Source organism: Coffea arabica, chromosome 7e (genome assembly GCF_036785885.1).
Source record: "Coffea arabica cultivar ET-39 chromosome 7e, Coffea Arabica ET-39 HiFi, whole genome shotgun sequence".
NCBI lineage: Eukaryota > Viridiplantae > Streptophyta > Magnoliopsida > Gentianales > Rubiaceae > Coffea > Coffea arabica.
The window spans coordinates 24,822,160-24,846,901 of record NC_092323.1 but is presented as its reverse complement, the minus strand read 5'-3'; positions in this window follow the sequence as shown (position 1 = coordinate 24,846,901).

Here is a 24,742-nt window from a genome sequence, read left to right as displayed (position 1 = left end):
GTAATTGGTGGCCTCAATTTTAGATGCTTTAGTCAATTTCCTATTGCTATGTTTATTTACTAAAGTATCTTTGGGGGGGGGGAAGAAAAGAAAAGAGAGGAAAAACAAAAATATGTGTATATATATATAATATCTAGCACATGGAAAGAAAACGGAGTCACGGACGTGGTCGTGGCCGTGGAACTAAGCGAGGCCAAGAACCAAGAGAAGAAAAGGGAAACAATAGCTGGACAAGGACCGAGAATGCCACTTGTACTTAGGAATGTAATTGACCCATTGTATTGCCCGATAGTCTAGCATCTGAGTTCCAGCAACTCCGTACGATGACACATTGGGTTGATACGTATCAAGAAATCGCGGTTCTCCGAGACGAAATAGAGGTTCAAAGGAGGCTAACCGAGTACTAGGAAGGGCGATGGAAGCAAGAGTATTCGGAGAAACTTGAGCTCTTACACCAAAACATGGAGCTAAAGAGGAAATACGAAGAGATTTCCAAGGAGACAGTAGCAATGGCACAAAGCAATACTTTTATGGGGATTCCAGAGGAAGCTCAAAAGACAGGAATTGCAAGGCCACAACTGAAGATCTTCCATGCAAAGAAAAAGGGTAAAGTTGGAAGGCCATTTGTTAAGAGGGGCCGTGGAGCGAGTGGTGTGAAAAATTGTAGTTATTGTAGAAAATCCAATCATATTGAAGTAGATTGTTGGATAAAGGGGGAGAAGATGTCTATGTTATGGGAGCGCCGAGCATCTGATTGCTAATTGCCCGGGTTTAGTGCCCGAAAAGAAGGGAACCCAGCAGCCAACCAAGACCGACCCTGGACCGTCAAGTGGAGAAGGGACTGGAATGAAGAACCTCGTTTCTTCTGACTCTGAAGACGGAGAAGGTACAGGCCATTGGTTACTTTAAATTTTGAAGGAAAAATTTCGAGGGCGAAATTTCCTTAAGGGGGAGAGAGTGTGAGAACCCGTAATTTTTCCATTTTCTAGGTTTTATTATATTTCTAGGTTTTCTTATCTTCAATGGTTTGTTTTCTGCACTTTCTGTATCCGGAAAATTTTCTAGATAATTTTTATGAGTAAATATAGTTTTTAGATGATTTTTCTAATATCGAATAGATTTTGAGAAATTAAGAGCGTATACCGGACGTGGGACCCACAAGTGCGAAAAGTTCGGAAAAATTCGGCCAACTAGGTTAAGTTTTGGATACTGGAATTAAATTATCGGGTGTTATGAGATATTTAGAGGTTGCCGAGTGGATAGGTGTGAGAGAGACAAAAGTTAGGCAAACCATTAATGCAAGTGACATGTGTCACTTAGAGATTAAATTCTACTTTTGACTTACTATTCATGCTTTTACCATTTTACCAAAATAACTCAAAAATTTGACCCAAAAATCCCCACAAATATCAAGCTCATAGTCGGCCCTCATTAGAGAGAAAAGAAAAGAAAAGCTCTTCCAAAATTGGATCCAAACTTGCTCAATCTTCCACTCCTACCGTTTAATTTTGGTTTTGCTCCACAAAACTCCTCCACTTGGTGATTTTAAAGTGATTGGTGAAGTTGTTTGGAAAGTTAAGGTGACCAATAGCTCTCTCTCTCTTGTTTCTAAGGTAAGTTGTGAAGAACCACCCTCCTCCTTTAATTGATGCTTAAATCATGCTTAGTGGTTGTATGAGATGCAAATTTATGGGTAATTTCTTGATTTGTGGTTGAAATGATGAAGTTTTATTATTTTTGGGATTTTACTGTTTTAATATAAGCATGATTGTGTGGCTATCTATGATGATTGGAAATGGTCTATATTGACTCTAGGAGGTGGAAAAAGTGATTAATTGCAACCGATTTCTGTTTTGGAAGAAAATTGAAAAACCTAGGGTTCTTAAGAGAGCATTATGTACGAATTTTTAGGTCCTAGATAGAGGCCGAAATGGCCTTAGCTCAAAACATGAAAGTTGTAGGGAATGACATTTTAGAGGTGCCTACAAAATTTCAGGTCAATCGGAGTAGTGTATAATGAGATAAGTCGAAATTACTATTGCTGTTCTGGTTTTACCCGAAATTGAGAACTGCGCCTGTAATTGGTTGTTTTGGCTGGAATTGCTTCCGCATTGGTTGTTGAGGCCTTCTGATGAAATTTATCCCTGTTTCTTAGATTTCAGCTGGTTTTGGAATTTCTAGATTTGGACTTGGAGAGCCTGAGTTATGATGTTTCCGCTAGAATGCGTTTTGGTGAATCTGTTTTACGTTTTGATGTAGAATCTTGCATTTTTGACCTGTTTACACTCAAAACTGGGTTGAGTGACCTTCTGTGATGTTGTAGCCCTGTCTTTTAGCTTCGAAATGGTGGGTCTTGTACCCTCATCAAATAATCGTAGTGAAATTGGTGCCATTACCGCAAAATGAGGTCAAAAACTATTTTTTCAGGGCTAAAACTAATTCCATTTCCGGATTTTTCTGGTTTCCTCTAATGCTTATATATGCTTATGGAACCCTATTGTGATCGTGTTGGCATCGGTTTATGACTTGTAATCGAGTCTTCTTGTGCTTATTGGAATATTCTAGGGCTTGACTTTTATTTCCGGTCATTTTCCTAGCTAACTTTTGTACTTGGATAACCTTGAGCCTATTGAACGGCTGTGGTGATGAATGTATATTGAGTATGACTTTGGGAGTTGATTGAGGAAAATAATGAAACCGTGATGGCTGGAAAAGTAAGAAATGTAGGGGAGGTGCTGTCCAATTTTTCTAGGCCGATTGGTTCCTTTAAGTTTGAATTGGCTTGTGATAGAAAGGAAGGGCTTTTGGGTTGTTGAACCTAGGTCTTCATGTTACCTTTTTGTTCCCAAAAATCATGTTTTGTACCCTTGCATTAGTAATTATTTGGCGAGGCATACGACTAGTAGTCGAGCCTCACATGTGCATTTTGTTGACTCGATTCTGGATGTGAAACCTTCAATTGGTTTACTTTGATTATTTTAGGGTTTCTTGGCAATTAAAGCCAATCCGAAGTGAAAACTTTTGAGGTATCTGTACTTGAACCGGTGAGTGTTCCACTACCTGCTATCCGTTATGTGAAATATCTGAATATCTGAATACTTGATTTATGACTATTGAAGCCAAATACTGTTTTGATAAAATGGAGGCGAGGGTGTACTTTATCACACTCGTTCTCTGGTCTGTTCATATGCCAATTTTGAACGCGTATCTGAATCTGCTATCTGTATCTGTATCTGTATATGTTATCTGTATCTAGATCTGTATCTGTTCTGACGTCGTTTGGAAGCTTGTGTCCAACGACCTTTCCGTGACCTCTGAGTTCAAATCCTGTGGCTAAGTTATTCGAGTCGAGCCGGCAAGGGCCTGGACGATTAGATAACGAACCACGGTAGTATGTTTTGGGATCTTTGGGTATTGAGACCCTTGATTCCGGGTATACTCGAGTATTACCATTTCTGTTTCTGTTGAGGTGAGCGGGCCCGGTAAAGGGGTGTTTGGTGGACGGAATTTGGTGTAAAGTGGGGTCTACGGACGTGTTGGTTCTATATACGTTGACGGAGAGTCAACCGGCTTGGATCAAGTACTGCGCTGGAAAGCTGGCTCCTGAGAGCCACCTGTATCCTTCTGATTTGAATCATTGGTTCCTTTACTTTACGTCTGGCATGTGTACCTGATTTGTTAAATGTGAAATGCCATGATTTTACTGCTATATGTTTGGTACCTCATTGAGCGCAAGCTCACCCCTTTCTGTTCCTTTTTGTTTTCCTTACAGGAAAATAAATACTTTTGGACTGGATTTGACAATTGGCTGCCAAATTGAGCTAGTTGAACATATCTTTTGTATCGCTCATGTATTGAAACCCTAAATGTACTTTTGGGACCGTTTCCCTTTTTACTTGGCAAACCAGACATGTATCCACTGTTGAATACTTTTGTATGCCACTTTGGCTTGTAAATGCTAAGTTCAAGATGTGAATGTTTGCTTGATATTTGGTTGGGTTCTGACGGGTCGGTTACTATTCATAGCCGACTTCGGTTTCATTTTTTTTTATTTTGATATTTTGATTTGTTTACCGCGTTGGTAAGTTCCGGAATGCATTAGCTCGCTCTATCCCGAACCGTTAGTCCTGGCGAGAGCTGGGCAGGCGGTCCGCCGAACCCTTTGGTTCGCCTTAGGGGGAGGTGGGGCTGTCACAGTTGGTATCAGAGCCAGGTTCGCGTGGTCTCTGCGCGGAGTGAGCCTGGACTAAGTGGTGAATAGGTATGAAGGATTAAGTGCTCGTTCGAGCCTAAGCTCTGAATTGTGAATGTTATAGGCCTTAACTTTTCTTGTGGTATCTGAGGATCATAGATCGGTACGTCTGGTGGGAATTTTGATTGTAGATGGTTTACTATTGGGACTGGCCAGCCCGAGAGGTGAATTGTCTTATTTCGGATTCTTGTGCCTGAGTACTCCAGAGTTGAGGCGGTGTTATGTAGGTGAGAGTTGCATTTTGGGAACATGAATAGGCTTTGTTCGACTGGAATGAGTACAAGAGGTTAATGGATATTTCATTTGTATAATAGGTGATGTGAGAGACCGGACGGGGTTATTTTAGCAAGGTTTGGGACGATATATCCCTTTTCTTTTGATTCGCTCGTATATTGTTACTACATGCCGTCGGTTGTATAATTGTGTACATGAATAATTGCCTGATTTGATACGTATTTATATGTTTGATCATTTGTTTCCTTGATATGTGGAGTGTTATGTGCATATATGTTTATTTGTGTAATTGGTGGCCTCAATTTTAGATGCTTTAGTCAATTTCCTATTGCTATGTTTATTTACTAAAGTATCTTTGGGGGGGGGGAAGAAAAGAAAAGAGAGGAAAAACAAAAATATGTATATATATATAATATCTAGCACATGGAAAGAAAACGGAGTCACGGACGTGGTCGTGGCCGTGGAACTAAGCGAGGCCAAGAACCAAGAGAAGAAAAGGGAAACAATAGCTGGACAAGGACCGAGAATGCCACTTGTACTTAGGAATGTAATTGACCCATTGTATTGCCCGATAGTCTAGCATCTGAGTTCCAGCAACTCCGTACGATGACACATTGGGTTGATACGTATCAAGAAATCGCGGTTCTCCGAGACGAAATAGAGGTTCAAAGGAGGCTAACCGAGTACTAGGAAGGGCGATGGAAGCAAGAGTATTCGGAGAAACTTGAGCTCTTACACCAAAACATGGAGCTAAAGAGGAAATACGAAGAGATTTCCAAGGAGACAGTAGCAATGGCACAAAGCAATACTTTTATGGGGATTCCAGAGGAAGCTCAAAAGACAGGAATTGCAAGGCCACAACTGAAGATCTTCCATGCAAAGAAAAAGGGTAAAGTTGGAAGGCCATTTGTTAAGAGGGGCCGTGGAGCGAGTGGTGTGAAAAATTGTAGTTATTGTAGAAAATCCAATCATATTGAAGTAGATTGTTGGATAAAGGGGGAGAAGATGTCTATGTTATGGGAGCGCCGAGCATCTGATTGCTAATTGCCCGGGTTTAGTGCCCGAAAAGAAGGGAACCCAGCAGCCAACCAAGACCGACCCTGGACCGTCAAGTGGAGAAGGGACTGGAATGAAGAACCTCGTTTCTTCTGACTCTGAAGACGGAGAAGGTACAGGCCATTGGTTACTTTAAATTTTGAAGGAAAAATTTCGAGGGCGAAATTTCCTTAAGGGGGAGAGAGTGTGAGAACCCGTAATTTTTCCATTTTCTAGGTTTTATTATATTTCTAGGTTTTCTTATCTTCAATGGTTTGTTTTCTGCACTTTCTGTATCCGGAAAATTTTCTAGATAATTTTTATGAGTAAATATAGTTTTTAGATGATTTTTCTAATATCGAATAGATTTTGAGAAATTAAGAGCGTATACCGGACGTGGGACCCACAAGTGCGAAAAGTTCGGAAAAATTCGGCCAACTAGGTTAAGTTTTGGATACTGGAATTAAATTATCGGGTGTTATGAGATATTTAGAGGTTGCCGAGTGGATAGGTGTGAGAGAGACAAAAGTTAGGCAAACCATTAATGCAAGTGACATGTGTCACTTAGAGATTAAATTCTACTTTTGACTTACTATTCATGCTTTTACCATTTTACCAAAATAACTCAAAAATTTGACCCAAAAATCCCCACAAATATCAAGCTCATAGTCGGCCCTCATTAGAGAGAAAAGAAAAGAAAAGCTCTTCCAAAATTGGATCCAAACTTGCTCAATCTTCCACTCCTACCGTTTAATTTTGGTTTTGCTCCACAAAACTCCTCCACTTGGTGATTTTAAAGTGATTGGTGAAGTTGTTTGGAAAGTTAAGGTGACCAATAGCTCTCTCTCTCTTGTTTCTAAGGTAAGTTGTGAAGAACCACCCTCCTCCTTTAATTGATGCTTAAATCATGCTTAGTGGTTGTATGAGATGCAAATTTATGGGTAATTTCTTGATTTGTGGTTGAAATGATGAAGTTTTATTATTTTTGGGATTTTACTGTTTTAATATAAGCATGATTGTGTGGCTATCTATGATGATTGGAAATGGTCTATATTGACTCTAGGAGGTGGAAAAAGTGATTAATTGCAACCGATTTCTGTTTTGGAAGAAAATTGAAAAACCTAGGGTTCTTAAGAGAGCATTATGTACGAATTTTTAGGTCCTAGATAGAGGCCGAAATGGCCTTAGCTCAAAACATGAAAGTTGTAGGGAATGACATTTTAGAGGTGCCTACAAAATTTCAGGTCAATCGGAGTAGTGTATAATGAGATAAGTCGAAATTACTATTGCTGTTCTGGTTTTACCCGAAATTGAGAACTGCGCCTGTAATTGGTTGTTTTGGCTGGAATTGCTTCCGCATTGGTTGTTGAGGCCTTCTGATGAAATTTATCCCTGTTTCTTAGATTTCAGCTGGTTTTGGAATTTCTAGATTTGGACTTGGAGAGCCTGAGTTATGATGTTTCCGCTAGAATGCGTTTTGGTGAATCTGTTTTACGTTTTGATGTAGAATCTTGCATTTTTGACCTGTTTACACTCAAAACTGGGTTGAGTGACCTTCTGTGATGTTGTAGCCCTGTCTTTTAGCTTCGAAATGGTGGGTCTTGTACCCTCATCAAATAATCGTAGTGAAATTGGTGCCATTACCGCAAAATGAGGTCAAAAACTATTTTTTCAGGGCTAAAACTAATTCCATTTCCGGATTTTTCTGGTTTCCTCTAATGCTTATATATGCTTATGGAACCCTATTGTGATCGTGTTGGCATCGGTTTATGACTTGTAATCGAGTCTTCTTGTGCTTATTGGAATATTCTAGGGCTTGACTTTTATTTCCGGTCATTTTCCTAGCTAACTTTTGTACTTGGATAACCTTGAGCCTATTGAACGGCTGTGGTGATGAATGTATATTGAGTATGACTTTGGGAGTTGATTGAGGAAAATAATGAAACCGTGATGGCTGGAAAAGTAAGAAATGTAGGGGAGGTGCTGTCCAATTTTTCTAGGCCGATTGGTTCCTTTAAGTTTGAATTGGCTTGTGATAGAAAGGAAGGGCTTTTGGGTTGTTGAACCTAGGTCTTCATGTTACCTTTTTGTTCCCAAAAATCATGTTTTGTACCCTTGCATTAGTAATTATTTGGCGAGGCATACGACTAGTAGTCGAGCCTCACATGTGCATTTTGTTGACTCGATTCTGGATGTGAAACCTTCAATTGGTTTACTTTGATTATTTTAGGGTTTCTTGGCGATTAAAGCCAATCCGAAGTGAAAACTTTTGAGGTATCTGTACTTGAACCGGTGAGTGTTCCACTACCTGCTATCCGTTATGTGAAATATCTGAATATCTGAATACTTGATTTATGACTATTGAAGCCAAATACTGTTTTGATAAAATGGAGGCGAGGGTGTACTTTATCACACTCGTTCTCTGGTCTGTTCATATGCCAATTTTGAACGCGTATCTGAATCTGCTATCTGTATCTGTATCTGTATATGTTATCTGTATCTAGATCTGTATCTGTTCTGACGTCGTTTGGAAGCTTGTGTCCAACGACCTTTCCGTGACCTCTGAGTTCAAATCCTGTGGCTAAGTTATTCGAGTCGAGCCGGCAAGGGCCTGGACGATTAGATAACGAACCACGGTAGTATGTTTTGGGATCTTTGGGTATTGAGACCCTTGATTCCGGGTATACTCGAGTATTACCATTTCTGTTTCTGTTGAGGTGAGCGGGCCCGGTAAAGGGGTGTTTGGTGGACGGAATTTGGTGTAAAGTGGGGTCTACGGACGTGTTGGTTCTATATACGTTGACGGAGAGTCAACCGGCTTGGATCAAGTACTGCGCTGGAAAGCTGGCTCCTGAGAGCCACCTGTATCCTTCTGATTTGAATCATTGGTTCCTTTACTTTACGTCTGGCATGTGTACCTGATTTGTTAAATGTGAAATGCCATGATTTTACTGCTATATGTTTGGTACCTCATTGAGCGCAAGCTCACCCCTTTCTGTTCCTTTTTGTTTTCCTTACAGGAAAATAAATACTTTTGGACTGGATTTGACAATTGGCTGCCAAATTGAGCTAGTTGAACATATCTTTTGTATCGCTCATGTATTGAAACCCTAAATGTACTTTTGGGACCGTTTCCCTTTTTACTTGGCAAACCAGACATGTATCCACTGTTGAATACTTTTGTATGCCACTTTGGCTTGTAAATGCTAAGTTCAAGATGTGAATGTTTGCTTGATATTTGGTTGGGTTCTGACGGGTCGGTTACTATTCATAGCCGACTTCGGTTTCATTTTTTTTTATTTTGATATTTTGATTTGTTTACCGCGTTGGTAAGTTCCGGAATGCATTAGCTCGCTCTATCCCGAACCGTTAGTCCTGGCGAGAGCTGGGCAGGCGGTCCGCCGAACCCTTTGGTTCGCCTTAGGGGGAGGTGGGGCTGTCACAGTTGGTATCAGAGCCAGGTTCGCGTGGTCTCTGCGCGGAGTGAGCCTGGACTAAGTGGTGAATAGGTATGAAGGATTAAGTGCTCGTTCGAGCCTAAGCTCTGAATTGTGAATGTTATAGGCCTTAACTTTTCTTGTGGTATCTGAGGATCATAGATCGGTACGTCTGGTGGGAATTTTGATTGTAGATGGTTTACTATTGGGACTGGCCAGCCCGAGAGGTGAATTGTCTTATTTCGGATTCTTGTGCCTGAGTACTCCAGAGTTGAGGCGGTGTTATGTAGGTGAGAGTTGCATTTTGGGAACATGAATAGGCTTTGTTCGACTGGAATGAGTACAAGAGGTTAATGGATATTTCATTTGTATAATAGGTGATGTGAGAGACCGGACGGGGTTATTTTAGCAAGGTTTGGGACGATATATCCCTTTTCTTTTGATTCGCTCGTATATTGTTACTACATGCCGTCGGTTGTATAATTGTGTACATGAATAATTGCCTGATTTGATACGTATTTATATGTTTGATCATTTGTTTCCTTGATATGTGGAGTGTTATGTGCATATATGTTTATTTGTGTAATTGGTGGCCTCAATTTTAGATGCTTTAGTCAATTTCCTATTGCTATGTTTATTTACTAAAGTATCTTTGGGGGGGGGGAAGAAAAGAAAAGAGAGGAAAAACAAAAATATGTATATATATATAATATCTAGCACATGGAAAGAAAACGGAGTCACGGACGTGGTCGTGGCCGTGGAACTAAGCGAGGCCAAGAACCAAGAGAAGAAAAGGGAAACAATAGCTGGACAAGGACCGAGAATGCCACTTGTACTTAGGAATGTAATTGACCCATTGTATTGCCCGATAGGCTAGCATCTGAGTTCCAGCAACTCCGTACGATGACACATTGGGTTGATACGTATCAAGAAATCGCGGTTCTCCGAGACGAAATAGAGGTTCAAAGGAGGCTAACCGAGTACTAGGAAGGGCGATGGAAGCAAGAGTATTCGGAGAAACTTGAGCTCTTACACCAAAACATGGAGCTAAAGAGGAAATACGAAGAGATTTCCAAGGAGACAGTAGCAATGGCACAAAGCAATACTTTTATGGGGATTCCAGAGGAAGCTCAAAAGACAGGAATTGCAAGGCCACAACTGAAGATCTTCCATGCAAAGAAAAAGGGTAAAGTTGGAAGGCCATTTGTTAAGAGGGGCCGTGGAGCGAGTGGTGTGAAAAATTGTAGTTATTGTAGAAAATCCAATCATATTGAAGTAGATTGTTGGATAAAGGGGGAGAAGATGTCTATGTTATGGGAGCGCCGAGCATCTGATTGCTAATTGCCCGGGTTTAGTGCCCGAAAAGAAGGGAACCCAGCAGCCAACCAAGACCGACCCTGGACCGTCAAGTGGAGAAGGGACTGGAATGAAGAACCTCGTTTCTTCTGACTCTGAAGACGGAGAAGGTACAGGCCATTGGTTACTTTAAATTTTGAAGGAAAAATTTCGAGGGCGAAATTTCCTTAAGGGGGAGAGAGTGTGAGAACCCGTAATTTTTCCATTTTCTAGGTTTTATTATATTTCTAGGTTTTCTTATCTTCAATGGTTTGTTTTCTGCACTTTCTGTATCCGGAAAATTTTCTAGATAATTTTTATGAGTAAATATAGTTTTTAGATGATTTTTCTAATATCGAATAGATTTTGAGAAATTAAGAGCGTATACCGGACGTGGGACCCACAAGTGCGAAAAGTTCGGAAAAATTCGGCCAACTAGGTTAAGTTTTGGATACTGGAATTAAATTATCGGGTGTTATGAGATATTTAGAGGTTGCCGAGTGGATAGGTGTGAGAGAGACAAAAGTTAGGCAAACCATTAATGCAAGTGACATGTGTCACTTAGAGATTAAATTCTACTTTTGACTTACTATTCATGCTTTTACCATTTTACCAAAATAACTCAAAAATTTGACCCAAAAATCCCCACAAATATCAAGCTCATAGTCGGCCCTCATTAGAGAGAAAAGAAAAGAAAAGCTCTTCCAAAATTGGATCCAAACTTGCTCAATCTTCCACTCCTACCGTTTAATTTTGGTTTTGCTCCACAAAACTCCTCCACTTGGTGATTTTAAAGTGATTGGTGAAGTTGTTTGGAAAGTTAAGGTGACCAATAGCTCTCTCTCTCTTGTTTCTAAGGTAAGTTGTGAAGAACCACCCTCCTCCTTTAATTGATGCTTAAATCATGCTTAGTGGTTGTATGAGATGCAAATTTATGGGTAATTTCTTGATTTGTGGTTGAAATGATGAAGTTTTATTATTTTTGGGATTTTACTGTTTTAATATAAGCATGATTGTGTGGCTATCTATGATGATTGGAAATGGTCTATATTGACTCTAGGAGGTGGAAAAAGTGATTAATTGCAACCGATTTCTGTTTTGGAAGAAAATTGAAAAACCTAGGGTTCTTAAGAGAGCATTATGTACGAATTTTTAGGTCCTAGATAGAGGCCGAAATGGCCTTAGCTCAAAACATGAAAGTTGTAGGGAATGACATTTTAGAGGTGCCTACAAAATTTCAGGTCAATCGGAGTAGTGTATAATGAGATAAGTCGAAATTACTATTGCTGTTCTGGTTTTACCCGAAATTGAGAACTGCGCCTGTAATTGGTTGTTTTGGCTGGAATTGCTTCCGCATTGGTTGTTGAGGCCTTCTGATGAAATTTATCCCTGTTTCTTAGATTTCAGCTGGTTTTGGAATTTCTAGATTTGGACTTGGAGAGCCTGAGTTATGATGTTTCCGCTAGAATGCGTTTTGGTGAATCTGTTTTACGTTTTGATGTAGAATCTTGCATTTTTGACCTGTTTACACTCAAAACTGGGTTGAGTGACCTTCTGTGATGTTGTAGCCCTGTCTTTTAGCTTCGAAATGGTGGGTCTTGTACCCTCATCAAATAATCGTAGTGAAATTGGTGCCATTACCGCAAAATGAGGTCAAAAACTATTTTTTCAGGGCTAAAACTAATTCCATTTCCGGATTTTTCTGGTTTCCTCTAATGCTTATATATGCTTATGGAACCCTATTGTGATCGTGTTGGCATCGGTTTATGACTTGTAATCGAGTCTTCTTGTGCTTATTGGAATATTCTAGGGCTTGACTTTTATTTCCGGTCATTTTCCTAGCTAACTTTTGTACTTGGATAACCTTGAGCCTATTGAACGGCTGTGGTGATGAATGTATATTGAGTATGACTTTGGGAGTTGATTGAGGAAAATAATGAAACCGTGATGGCTGGAAAAGTAAGAAATGTAGGGGAGGTGCTGTCCAATTTTTCTAGGCCGATTGGTTCCTTTAAGTTTGAATTGGCTTGTGATAGAAAGGAAGGGCTTTTGGGTTGTTGAACCTAGGTCTTCATGTTACCTTTTTGTTCCCAAAAATCATGTTTTGTACCCTTGCATTAGTAATTATTTGGCGAGGCATACGACTAGTAGTCGAGCCTCACATGTGCATTTTGTTGACTCGATTCTGGATGTGAAACCTTCAATTGGTTTACTTTGATTATTTTAGGGTTTCTTGGCAATTAAAGCCAATCCGAAGTGAAAACTTTTGAGGTATCTGTACTTGAACCGGTGAGTGTTCCACTACCTGCTATCCGTTATGTGAAATATCTGAATATCTGAATACTTGATTTATGACTATTGAAGCCAAATACTGTTTTGATAAAATGGAGGCGAGGGTGTACTTTATCACACTCGTTCTCTGGTCTGTTCATATGCCAATTTTGAACGCGTATCTGAATCTGCTATCTGTATCTGTATCTGTATATGTTATCTGTATCTAGATCTGTATCTGTTCTGACGTCGTTTGGAAGCTTGTGTCCAACGACCTTTCCGTGACCTCTGAGTTCAAATCCTGTGGCTAAGTTATTCGAGTCGAGCCGGCAAGGGCCTGGACGATTAGATAACGAACCACGGTAGTATGTTTTGGGATCTTTGGGTATTGAGACCCTTGATTCCGGGTATACTCGAGTATTACCATTTCTGTTTCTGTTGAGGTGAGCGGGCCCGGTAAAGGGGTGTTTGGTGGACGGAATTTGGTGTAAAGTGGGGTCTACGGACGTGTTGGTTCTATATACGTTGACGGAGAGTCAACCGGCTTGGATCAAGTACTGCGCTGGAAAGCTGGCTCCTGAGAGCCACCTGTATCCTTCTGATTTGAATCATTGGTTCCTTTACTTTACGTCTGGCATGTGTACCTGATTTGTTAAATGTGAAATGCCATGATTTTACTGCTATATGTTTGGTACCTCATTGAGCGCAAGCTCACCCCTTTCTGTTCCTTTTTGTTTTCCTTACAGGAAAATAAATACTTTTGGACTGGATTTGACAATTGGCTGCCAAATTGAGCTAGTTGAACATATCTTTTGTATCGCTCATGTATTGAAACCCTAAATGTACTTTTGGGACCGTTTCCCTTTTTACTTGGCAAACCAGACATGTATCCACTGTTGAATACTTTTGTATGCCACTTTGGCTTGTAAATGCTAAGTTCAAGATGTGAATGTTTGCTTGATATTTGGTTGGGTTCTGACGGGTCGGTTACTATTCATAGCCGACTTCGGTTTCATTTTTTTTTATTTTGATATTTTGATTTGTTTACCGCGTTGGTAAGTTCCGGAATGCATTAGCTCGCTCTATCCCGAACCGTTAGTCCTGGCGAGAGCTGGGCAGGCGGTCCGCCGAACCCTTTGGTTCGCCTTAGGGGGAGGTGGGGCTGTCACAGTTGGTATCAGAGCCAGGTTCGCGTGGTCTCTGCGCGGAGTGAGCCTGGACTAAGTGGTGAATAGGTATGAAGGATTAAGTGCTCGTTCGAGCCTAAGCTCTGAATTGTGAATGTTATAGGCCTTAACTTTTCTTGTGGTATCTGAGGATCATAGATCGGTACGTCTGGTGGGAATTTTGATTGTAGATGGTTTACTATTGGGACTGGCCAGCCCGAGAGGTGAATTGTCTTATTTCGGATTCTTGTGCCTGAGTACTCCAGAGTTGAGGCGGTGTTATGTAGGTGAGAGTTGCATTTTGGGAACATGAATAGGCTTTGTTCGACTGGAATGAGTACAAGAGGTTAATGGATATTTCATTTGTATAATAGGTGATGTGAGAGACCGGACGGGGTTATTTTAGCAAGGTTTGGGACGATATATCCCTTTTCTTTTGATTCGCTCGTATATTGTTACTACATGCCGTCGGTTGTATAATTGTGTACATGAATAATTGCCTGATTTGATACGTATTTATATGTTTGATCATTTGTTTCCTTGATATGTGGAGTGTTATGTGCATATATGTTTATTTGTGTAATTGGTGGCCTCAATTTTAGATGCTTTAGTCAATTTCCTATTGCTATGTTTATTTACTAAAGTATCTTTGGGGGGGGGGAAGAAAAGAAAAGAGAGGAAAAACAAAAATATGTATATATATATATAATATCTAGCACATGGAAAGAAAACGGAGTCACGGACGTGGTCGTGGCCGTGGAACTAAGCGAGGCCAAGAACCAAGAGAAGAAAAGGGAAACAATAGCTGGACAAGGACCGAGAATGCCACTTGTACTTAGGAATGTAATTGACCCATTGTATTGCCCGATAGTCTAGCATCTGAGTTCCAGCAACTCCGTACGATGACACATTGGGTTGATACGTATCAAGAAATCGCGGTTCTCCGAGACGAAATAGAGGTTCAAAGGAGGCTAACCGAGTACTAGGAAGGGCGATGGAAGCAAGAGTATTCGGAGAAACTTGAGCTCTTACACCAAAACATGGAGCTAAAGAGGAAATACGAAGAGATTTCCAAGGAGACAGTAGCAATGGCACAAAGCAATACTTTTATGGGGATTCCAGAGGAAGCTCAAAAGACAGGAATTGCAAGGCCACAACTGAAGATCTTCCATGCAAAGAAAAAGGGTAAAGTTGGAAGGCCATTTGCTAAGAGGGGCCGTGGAGCGAGTGGTGTGACAAATTGTAGTTATTGTAGAAAATCCAATCATATTGAAGTAGATTGTTGGATAAAGGGGGAGGAGATGTCTGTGTTATGGGAGCGCCGAGCATCTGATTGCTAATTGCCCGGGTTTAGTGCCCGAAAAGAAGGGAACCCAGCAGCCAACCAAGACCGACCCTGGACCGTCAAGTGGAGAAGGGACTGGAATGAAGAACCTCGTTTCTTCTGACTCTGAAGACGGAGAAGGTACAGGCCATTGGTTACTTTAAATTTTGAAGGAAAAATTTCGAGGGCGAAATTTCCTTAAGGGGGAGAGAGTGTGAGAACCCGTAATTTTTCCATTTTCTAGGTTTTATTATATTTCTAGGTTTTCTTATCTTCAATGGTTTGTTTTCTGCACTTTCTGTATCCGGAAAATTTTCTAGATAATTTTTATGAGTAAATATAGTTTTTAGATGATTTTTCTAATATCGAATAGATTTTGAGAAATTAAGAGCGTATACCGGACGTGGGACCCACAAGTGCGAAAAGTTCGGAAAAATTCGGCCAACTAGGTTAAGTTTTGGATACTGGAATTAAATTATCGGGTGTTATGAGATATTTAGAGGTTGCCGAGTGGATAGGTGTGAGAGAGACAAAAGTTAGGCAAACCATTAATGCAAGTGACATGTGTCACTTAGAGATTAAATTCTACTTTTGACTTACTATTCATGCTTTTACCATTTTACCAAAATAACTCAAAAATTTGACCCAAAAATCCCCACAAATATCAAGCTCATAGTCGGCCCTCATTAGAGAGAAAAGAAAAGAAAAGCTCTTCCAAAATTGGATCCAAACTTGCTCAATCTTCCACTCCTACCGTTTAATTTTGGTTTTGCTCCACAAAACTCCTCCACTTGGTGATTTTAAAGTGATTGGTGAAGTTGTTTGGAAAGTTAAGGTGACCAATAGCTCTCTCTCTCTTGTTTCTAAGGTAAGTTGTGAAGAACCACCCTCCTCCTTTAATTGATGCTTAAATCATGCTTAGTGGTTGTATGAGATGCAAATTTATGGGTTATTTCTTGATTTGTGGTTGAAATGATGAAGTTTTATTATTTTTGGGGATTTTTCTGTTTTAATATAAGCATGATTGTGTGGCTATCTATGATGATTGGAAATGGTCTATATTGACTCTAGGAGGTGGAAAAAGTGATTAATTGCAACCAATTTCTGTTTTGGAAGAAAATTGAAAAACCTAGGGTTCTTAAGGGAGCATTCTGTACGAATTTTTAGGTCCTAGATAGAGGCCGAATTGGCCTTAGCTCAAAACATGAAAGTTGTAGGGAATGACATTTTAGAGGTGCCTACAAAATTTCAGGTCAATCGGAGTAGTGTAGAATGAGATAAGTCGAAATTACTATTGCTGTTCTGGTTTTACCCGAAATTGAGAACTGCGCCTGTAATTGGTTGTTTTGGCTGGAATTACTTCCGCATTGGTTGTTGAGGCCTTCTGATGAAATTTATCCCTGTTTCTTAGCTTTCAGATGGTTTTGGAATTTCTAGATTTGGACTTGGAGAGCCTGAGTTATGATGTTTCCGCTAGAATGCGTTTTGGTGAATCTGTTTTACGTTTTGATGTAGAATCTTGCATTTTTGACCTGTTTACACTCAAAACTGGGTTGAGTGACCTTCTGTGATGTTGTAGCCCTGTCTTTTAGCTTCGAAATGGTGGGTCTTGTACCCTCATCAAATAATCGTAGTGAAATTGGTGCCATTACCGCAAAATGAGGTCAAAAACTGTTTTTTCAGGGCTAAAACTAATTCCATTTCCGGATTTTTCTGGTTTCCTCTAATGCTTATATATGCTTATGGAACCCTATTGTGATCGTGTTGGCATCGGTTTATGACTTGTAATCGAGTCTTCTTGTGCTTATTGGAATATTCTAGGGCTTGACTTTTATTTCCGGTCATTTTCCTAGCTAACTTTTGTACTTGGATAACCTTGAGCCTATTGAACGGCTGTGGTGATGAATGTATATTGAGTATGACTTTGGGAGTTGATTGAGGAAAATAATGAAACCGTGATGGCTGGAAAAGTAAGAAATGTAGGGGAGGTGCTGTCCAATTTTTCTAGGCCGATTGGTTCCTTTAAGTTTGAATTGGCTTGTGATAGAAATGAAGGGCTTTTGGGTTGTTGAACCTAGGTCTTCATGTTACCTTTTTGTTCCCAAAAATCATGTTTTGTACCCTTGCATTAGTAATTATTTGGCGAGGCATACGACTAGTAGTCGAGCCTCACATGTGCATTTTGTTTACTCGATTCTGGATGTGAAACCTTCAATTGGTTTACTTTGATTATTTTAGGGTTTCTTGGCGATTAAAGCCAATCCGAAGTGAAAACTTTTGAGGTATCTGTACTTGAACCGGTGAGTGTTCCACTACCTGCTATCCGTTATGTGAAATATCTGAATATCTGAATACTTGATTTATGACTATTGAAGCCAAATACTGTTTTGATAAAATGGAGGCGAGGGTGTACTTTATCACACTCGTTCTCTGGTCTGTTCATATGCCAATTTTGAACGCGTATCTGAATCTGCTATCTGTATCTGTATCTGTATATGTTATCTGTATCTAGATCTGTATCTGTTCTGACGTCGTTTGGAAGCTTGTGTCCAACGACCTTTCCGTGACCTATGAGTTCAAATCCTGTGGCTAAGTTATTCGAGTCGAGCCGGCAAGGGCCTGGACGATTAGATAACGAACCACGGTAGTCTGTTTTGGGATCTTTGGGTATTGAGACCCTTGATTCCGGGTATACTCGAGTATTACCATTTCCGTTTCTGTTGAGGTGAGCGGGCCCGGTAAAGGGGTGTTTGGTGGACGGAATTTGGTGTAAAGTGGGGTCTACGGACGTGTTGGTTCTATATACGTTGACGGAGAGTCAACCGGCTTGGATCAAGTACTGCGCTGGAAAGCTGGCTCCTGAGAGCCACCTGTATCCTTCTGATTTGAATCATTGGTTCCTTTACTTTACGTCTGGCATGTGTACCTGATTTGTTAAATGTGAAATGCCATGATTTTACTGCTATATGTTTGGTACCTCATTGAGCGCAAGCTCACCCCTTTCTGTTCCTTTTTGTTTTCCTTACAGGAAAATAAATACTTTTGGACTGGATTTGACAATTGGCTGCCAAATTGAGCTAGTTGAACATATCTTTTGTATCGCTCATGTATTGAAACCCTAAATGTACTTTTGGGACCGTTCCCTTTTTACTTGGCAAACCAGACATGTATCCACTGTTGAATACTTTTGTATGCCACTTTGGCTTGTAAATGCCAAGTTCAAGATGTGAATGTTTGCTTGATATTTGGTTGGGTTCTGACGGGTCGGTTACTATTCATAGCCGACTTCGATTTTTATTTTTTTTTTATTTTGACATTTTGATTTGTTTACCGCGTTGGTAAGTTCCGGAATGTATTAGCTCGCTCAATCCCGAACCGTTAGTCCTGGCGAGAGCTGGGCAGGCGGTCCCCCGAACCCTTTGGTTCGCCTTAGGGGGAGGTGGGGCTGTCACAGTTGGTATCAGAGCCAGGTTCGCGTGGTCTCTGCGCGGAGTGAGCCTGGACTAAGTGGTGAATAGGTATGAAGGATTAAGTGCTCGTTCGAGCCTAAGCTCTGAATTGTGAATGTTATAGGCCTTAACTTTTCTTGTGGTATCTGAGGATCATAGATTGGTACGTCTGGTGGGAATTTTGATTGTAGATGGTTTACTCTTGGGACTGGCCAGCCCGAGAGGTGAATTGTCTTATTTCGGATTCTTGTGCCTGAGTACTCCAGAGTTGAGGCGGTGTTATGTAGGTGAGAGTTGCATTTTGGGAACATGAATAGGCTTTGTTCGACTGGAATGAGTACAAGAGGTTAATGGATATTTCATTTGTATAATAGGTGATGTGAGAGACCGGACGGGGTTATTTTAGCAAGGTTTGGGACGATATATCCCTTTTCTTTTGATTCGCTCGTATATTGTTACTACATGCCGTCGGTTGTATAATTGTGTATATGAATAATTGCCTGATTTGATATGTATTTGTATGTTTGATCATTTGTTTCCTTGATATGTGGAGTGTTATGTGCATATATGTTTATTTGTGTAATTGGTGGCCTCAATTTTAGATGCTTTAGTCAATTTCCTATTGCTATGTTTATTTACTAAAGTATCTTTGGGGGGGGAAGAAAAGAAAAGAGAGGAAAAGCAAAAATATGTATATATATATAATATCTAGCACATGGAAAGAAAACGGAGTCACGGACGTGGTCGTGGCCGTGGAACTAAGCGAGGCCAAGAACCAAGAGAAGAAAAGGGAAACAATAGCTGGACAAGGATCGAGAATGCCACTTGTACTTAGGAATGTAATTGACCCATTGTATTGCCCGATAGGCTAGCATCTGAGTTCCAGCAACTCCGTACGATGACACATTGGGTTGATACGTATCAAGAAATCGTGGTTCTCCGAGACGAAATAGAGGTTCAAAGGAGGCTAACCGAGTACTAGGAAGGGCGATGGAAGCAAGAGTATTCGGAGAAACTTGAGCTCTTACACCAAAACATGGAGCTAAAGAGGAAATACGAAGAGATTTCCAAGGAGACAGTAGCAATGGCACAAAGCAATACTTTTATGGGGATTCCAGAGGAAGCTCAAAAGACAGGAATTGCAAGGCCACAACTGAAGATCTTCCATGCAAAGAAAAAGGGTAAAGTTGGAAGGCCATTTGCTAAGAGGGGCCGTGGAGCGAGTGGTGTGACAAATTGTAGTTATTGTAGAAAATCCAATCATATTGAAGTAGATTGTTGGATAAAGGGGGAGGAGATGTCTGTGTTATGGGAGCGCCGAGCATCTGATTGCTAATTGCCCGGGTTTAGTGCCCGAAAAGAAGGGAACCCAGCAGCCAACCAAGACCGACCCTGGACCGTCAAGTGGAGAAGGGACTGGAATGAAGAACCTCGTTTCTTCTGACTCTGAAGACGGAGAAGGTACAGGCCATTGGTTACTTTAAATTTTAAAGGAAAAATTTCGAGGGCGAAATTTCCTTAAGGGGGAGAGAGTGTGAGAACCCGTAATTTTTCCATTTTCTAGGTTTTATTATATTTCTAGGTTTTCTTATCTTCAATGGTTTGTTTTCTGCACTTTCTGTATCCGGAAAATTTTCTAGATAATTTTTATGAGTAAATATAGTTTTTAGATGATTTTTCTAATATCGAATAGATTTTGAGAAATTAAGAGCGTATACCGGACGTGGGACCCACAAGTGCGAAAAGTTCGGAAAAATTCGGCCAACTAGGTTAAGTTTTGGATACTGGAATTAAATTATCGGGTGTTATGAGATATTTAGAGGTTGCCAAGTGGATAGGTGTGAGAGAGACAAAAGTTAGGCAAACCATTAATGCCAGTGACATGTGTCACTTAGAGATTAAATTCTACTTTTGACTTACTATTCATGCTTTTACCATTTTACCAAAATAACTCAAAAATTTGACCCAAAAATCCCCACAAATATCAAGCTCATAGCCGGCCCTCATTAGAGAGAAAAGAAAAGAAAAGAAAAGCTCTTCCAAAATTGGATCCAAACTTGCTCAATCTTCCACTCCTACCGTTTAATTTTGGTTTTGCTCCACAAAACTCCTCCACTTGGTGATTTTAAAGTGATTGGTGAAGTTGCTTGGAAAGTTAAGGTGACCAATAGCTCTCTCTCTCTTGTTTCTAAGGTAAGTTGTGAAGAACCACCCTCCTCCTTTAATTGATGCTTAAATCATGCTTAGTGGTTGTATGAGATGCAAATTTATGGGTTATTTCTTGATTTGTGGTTGAAATGATGAAGTTTTATTATTTTTGGGGATTTTTCTGTTTTAATATAAGCATGATTGTGTGGCTATCTATGATGATTGGAAATGGTCTATATTGACTCTAGGAGGTGGAAAAAGTGATTAATTGCAACCAATTTCTGTTTTGGAAGAAAATTGAAAAACCTAGGGTTCTTAAGGGAGCATTCTGTACGAATTTTTAGGTCCTAGATAGAGGCCGAATTGGCCTTAGCTCAAAACATGAAAGTTGTAGGGAATGACATTTTAGAGGTGCCTACAAAATTTCAGGTCAATCGGAGTAGTGTAGAATGAGATAAGTCGAAATTACTATTGCTGTTCTGGTTTTACCCGAAATTGAGAACTGCGCCTGTAATTGGTTGTTTTGGCTGGAATTACTTCCGCATTGGTTGTTGAGGCCTTCTGATGAAATTTATCCCTGTTTCTTAGCTTTCAGCTGGTTTTGGAATTTCTAGATTTGGACTTGGAGAGCCTGAGTTATGATGTTTCCGCTAGAATGCGTTTTGGTGAATCTGTTTTACGTTTTGATGTAGAATCTTGCATTTTTGACCTGTTTACACTCAAAACTGGGTTGAGTGACCTTCTGTGATGTTGTAGCCCTGTCTTTTAGCTTCGAAATGGTGGGTCTTGTACCCTCATCAAATAATCGTAGTGAAATTGGTGCCATTACCGCAAAATGAGGTCAAAAACTGTTTTTTCAGGGCTAAAACTAATTCCATTTCCGGATTTTTCTGGTTTCCTCTAATGCTTATATATGCTTATGGAACCCTATTGTGATCGTGTTGGCATCGGTTTATGACTTGTAATCGAGTCTTCTTGTGCTTATTGGAATATTCTAGGGCTTGACTTTTATTTCCGGTCATTTTCCTAGCTAACTTTTGTACTTGGATAACCTTGAGCCTATTGAACGGCTGTGGTGATGAATGTATATTGAGTATGACTTTGGGAGTTGATTGAGGAAAATAATGAAACCGTGATGGCTGGAAAAGTAAGAAATGTAGGGGAGGTGCTGTCCAATTTTTCTAGGCCGATTGGTTCCTTTAAGTTTGAATTGGCTTGTGATAGAAATGAAGGGCTTTTGGGTTGTTGAACCTAGGTCTTCATGTTACCTTTTTGTTCCCAAAAATCATGTTTTGTACCCTTGCATTAGTAATTATTTGGCGAGGCATACGACTAGTAGTCGAGCCTCACATGTGCATTTTGTTTACTCGATTCTGGATGTGAAACCTTCAATTGGTTTACTTTGATTATTTTAGGGTTTCTTGGCGATTAAAGCCAATCCGAAGTGAAAACTTTTGAGGTATCTGTACTTGAACCGGTGAGTGTTCCACTACCTGCTATCCGTTATGTGAAATATCTGAATATCTGAATACTTGATTTATGACTATTGAAGCCAAATACTGTTTTGATAAAATGGAGGCGAGGGTGTACTTTATCACACTCGTTCTCTGGTCTGTTCATATGCCAATTTTGAACGCGTATCTGAATCTGCTATCTGTATCTGTATCTGTATATGTTATCTGTATCTAGATCTGTATCTGTTCTGACGTCGTTTGGAAGCTTGTGTCCAACGACCTTTCCGTGACCTATGAGTTCAAATCCTGTGGCTAAGTTATTCGAGTCGAGCCGGCAAGGGCCTGGACGATTAGATAACGAACCACGGTAGTCTGTTTTGGGATCTTTGGGTATTGAGACCCTTGATTCCGGGTATACTCGAGTATTACCATTTCCGTTTCTGTTGAGGTGAGCGGGCCCGGTAAAGGGGTGTTTGGTGGACGGAATTTGGTGTAAAGTGGGGTCTACGGACGTGTTGGTTCTATATACGTTGACGGAGAGTCAACCGGCTTGGATCAAGTACTGCGCTGGAAAGCTGGCTCCTGAGAGCCACCTGTATCCTTCTGATTTGAATCATTGGTTCCTTTACTTTACGTCTGGCATGTGTACCTGATTTGTTAAATGTGAAATGCCATGATTTTACTGCTATATGTTTGGTACCTCATTGAGCGCAAGCTCACCCCTTTCTGTTCCTTTTTGTTTTCCTTACAGGAAAATAAATACTTTTGGACTGGATTTGACAATTGGCTGCCAAATTGAGCTAGTTGAACATATCTTTTGTATCGCTCATGTATTGAAACCCTAAATGTACTTTTGGGACCGTTCCCTTTTTACTTGGCAAACCAGACATGTATCCACTGTTGAATACTTTTGTATGCCACTTTGGCTTGTAAATGCCAAGTTCAAGATGTGAATGTTTGCTTGATATTTGGTTGGGTTCTGACGGGTCGGTTACTATTCATAGCCGACTTCGATTTTTATTTTTTTTTTATTTTGACATTTTGATTTGTTTACCGCGTTGGTAAGTTCCGGAATGTATTAGCTCGCTCAATCCCGAACCGTTAGTCCTGGCGAGAGCTGGGCAGGCGGTCCCCCGAACCCTTTGGTTCGCCTTAGGGGGAGGTGGGGCTGTCACAGTTGGTATCAGAGCCAGGTTCGCGTGGTCTCTGCGCGGAGTGAGCCTGGACTAAGTGGTGAATAGGTATGAAGGATTAAGTGCTCGTTCGAGCCTAAGCTCTGAATTGTGAATGTTATAGGCCTTAACTTTTCTTGTGGTATCTGAGGATCATAGATTGGTACGTCTGGTGGGAATTTTGATTGTAGATGGTTTACTCTTGGGACTGGCCAGCCCGAGAGGTGAATTGTCTTATTTCGGATTCTTGTGCCTGAGTACTCCAGAGTTGAGGCGGTGTTATGTAGGTGAGAGTTGCATTTTGGGAACATGAATAGGCTTTGTTCGACTGGAATGAGTACAAGAGGTTAATGGATATTTCATTTGTATAATAGGTGATGTGAGAGACCGGACGGGGTTATTTTAGCAAGGTTTGGGACGATATATCCCTTTTCTTTTGATTCGCTCGTATATTGTTACTACATGCCGTCGGTTGTATAATTGTGTATATGAATAATTGCCTGATTTGATATGTATTTGTATGTTTGATCATTTGTTTCCTTGATATGTGGAGTGTTATGTGCATATATGTTTATTTGTGTAATTGGTGGCCTCAATTTTAGATGCTTTAGTCAATTTCCTATTGCTATGTTTATTTACTAAAGTATCTTTGGGGGGGGAAGAAAAGAAAAGAGAGGAAAAGCAAAAATATGTATATATATATAATATCTAGCACATGGAAAGAAAACGGAGTCACGGACGTGGTCGTGGCCGTGGAACTAAGCGAGGCCAAGAACCAAGAGAAGAAAAGGGAAACAATAGCTGGACAAGGACCGAGAATGCCACTTGTACTTAGGAATGTAATTGACCCATTGTATTGCCCGATAGGCTAGCATCTGAGTTCCAGCAACTCCGTACGATGACACATTGGGTTGATACGTATCAAGAAATCGCGGTTCTCCGAGACGAAATAGAGGTTCAAAGGAGGCTAACCGAGTACTAGGAAGGGCGATGGAAGCAAGAGTATTCGGAGAAACTTGAGCTCTTACACCAAAACATGGAGCTAAAGAGGAAATACGAAGAGATTTCCAAGGAGACAGTAGCAATGGCACAAAGCAATACTTTTATGGGGATTCCAGAGGAAGCTCAAAAGACAGGAATTGCAAGGCCACAACTGAAGATCTTCCATGCAAAGAAAAAGGGTAAAGTTGGAAGGCCATTTGCTAAGAGGGGCCGTGGAGCGAGTGGTGTGACAAATTGTAGTTATTGTAGAAAATCCAATCATATTGAAGTAGATTGTTGGATAAAGGGGGAGGAGATGTCTGTGTTATGGGAGCGCCGAGCATCTGATTGCTAATTGCCCGGGTTTAGTGCCCGAAAAGAAGGGAACCCAGCAGCCAACCAAGACCGACCCTGGACCGTCAAGTGGAGAAGGGACTGGAATGAAGAACCTCGTTTCTTCTGACTCTGAAGACGGAGAAGGTAC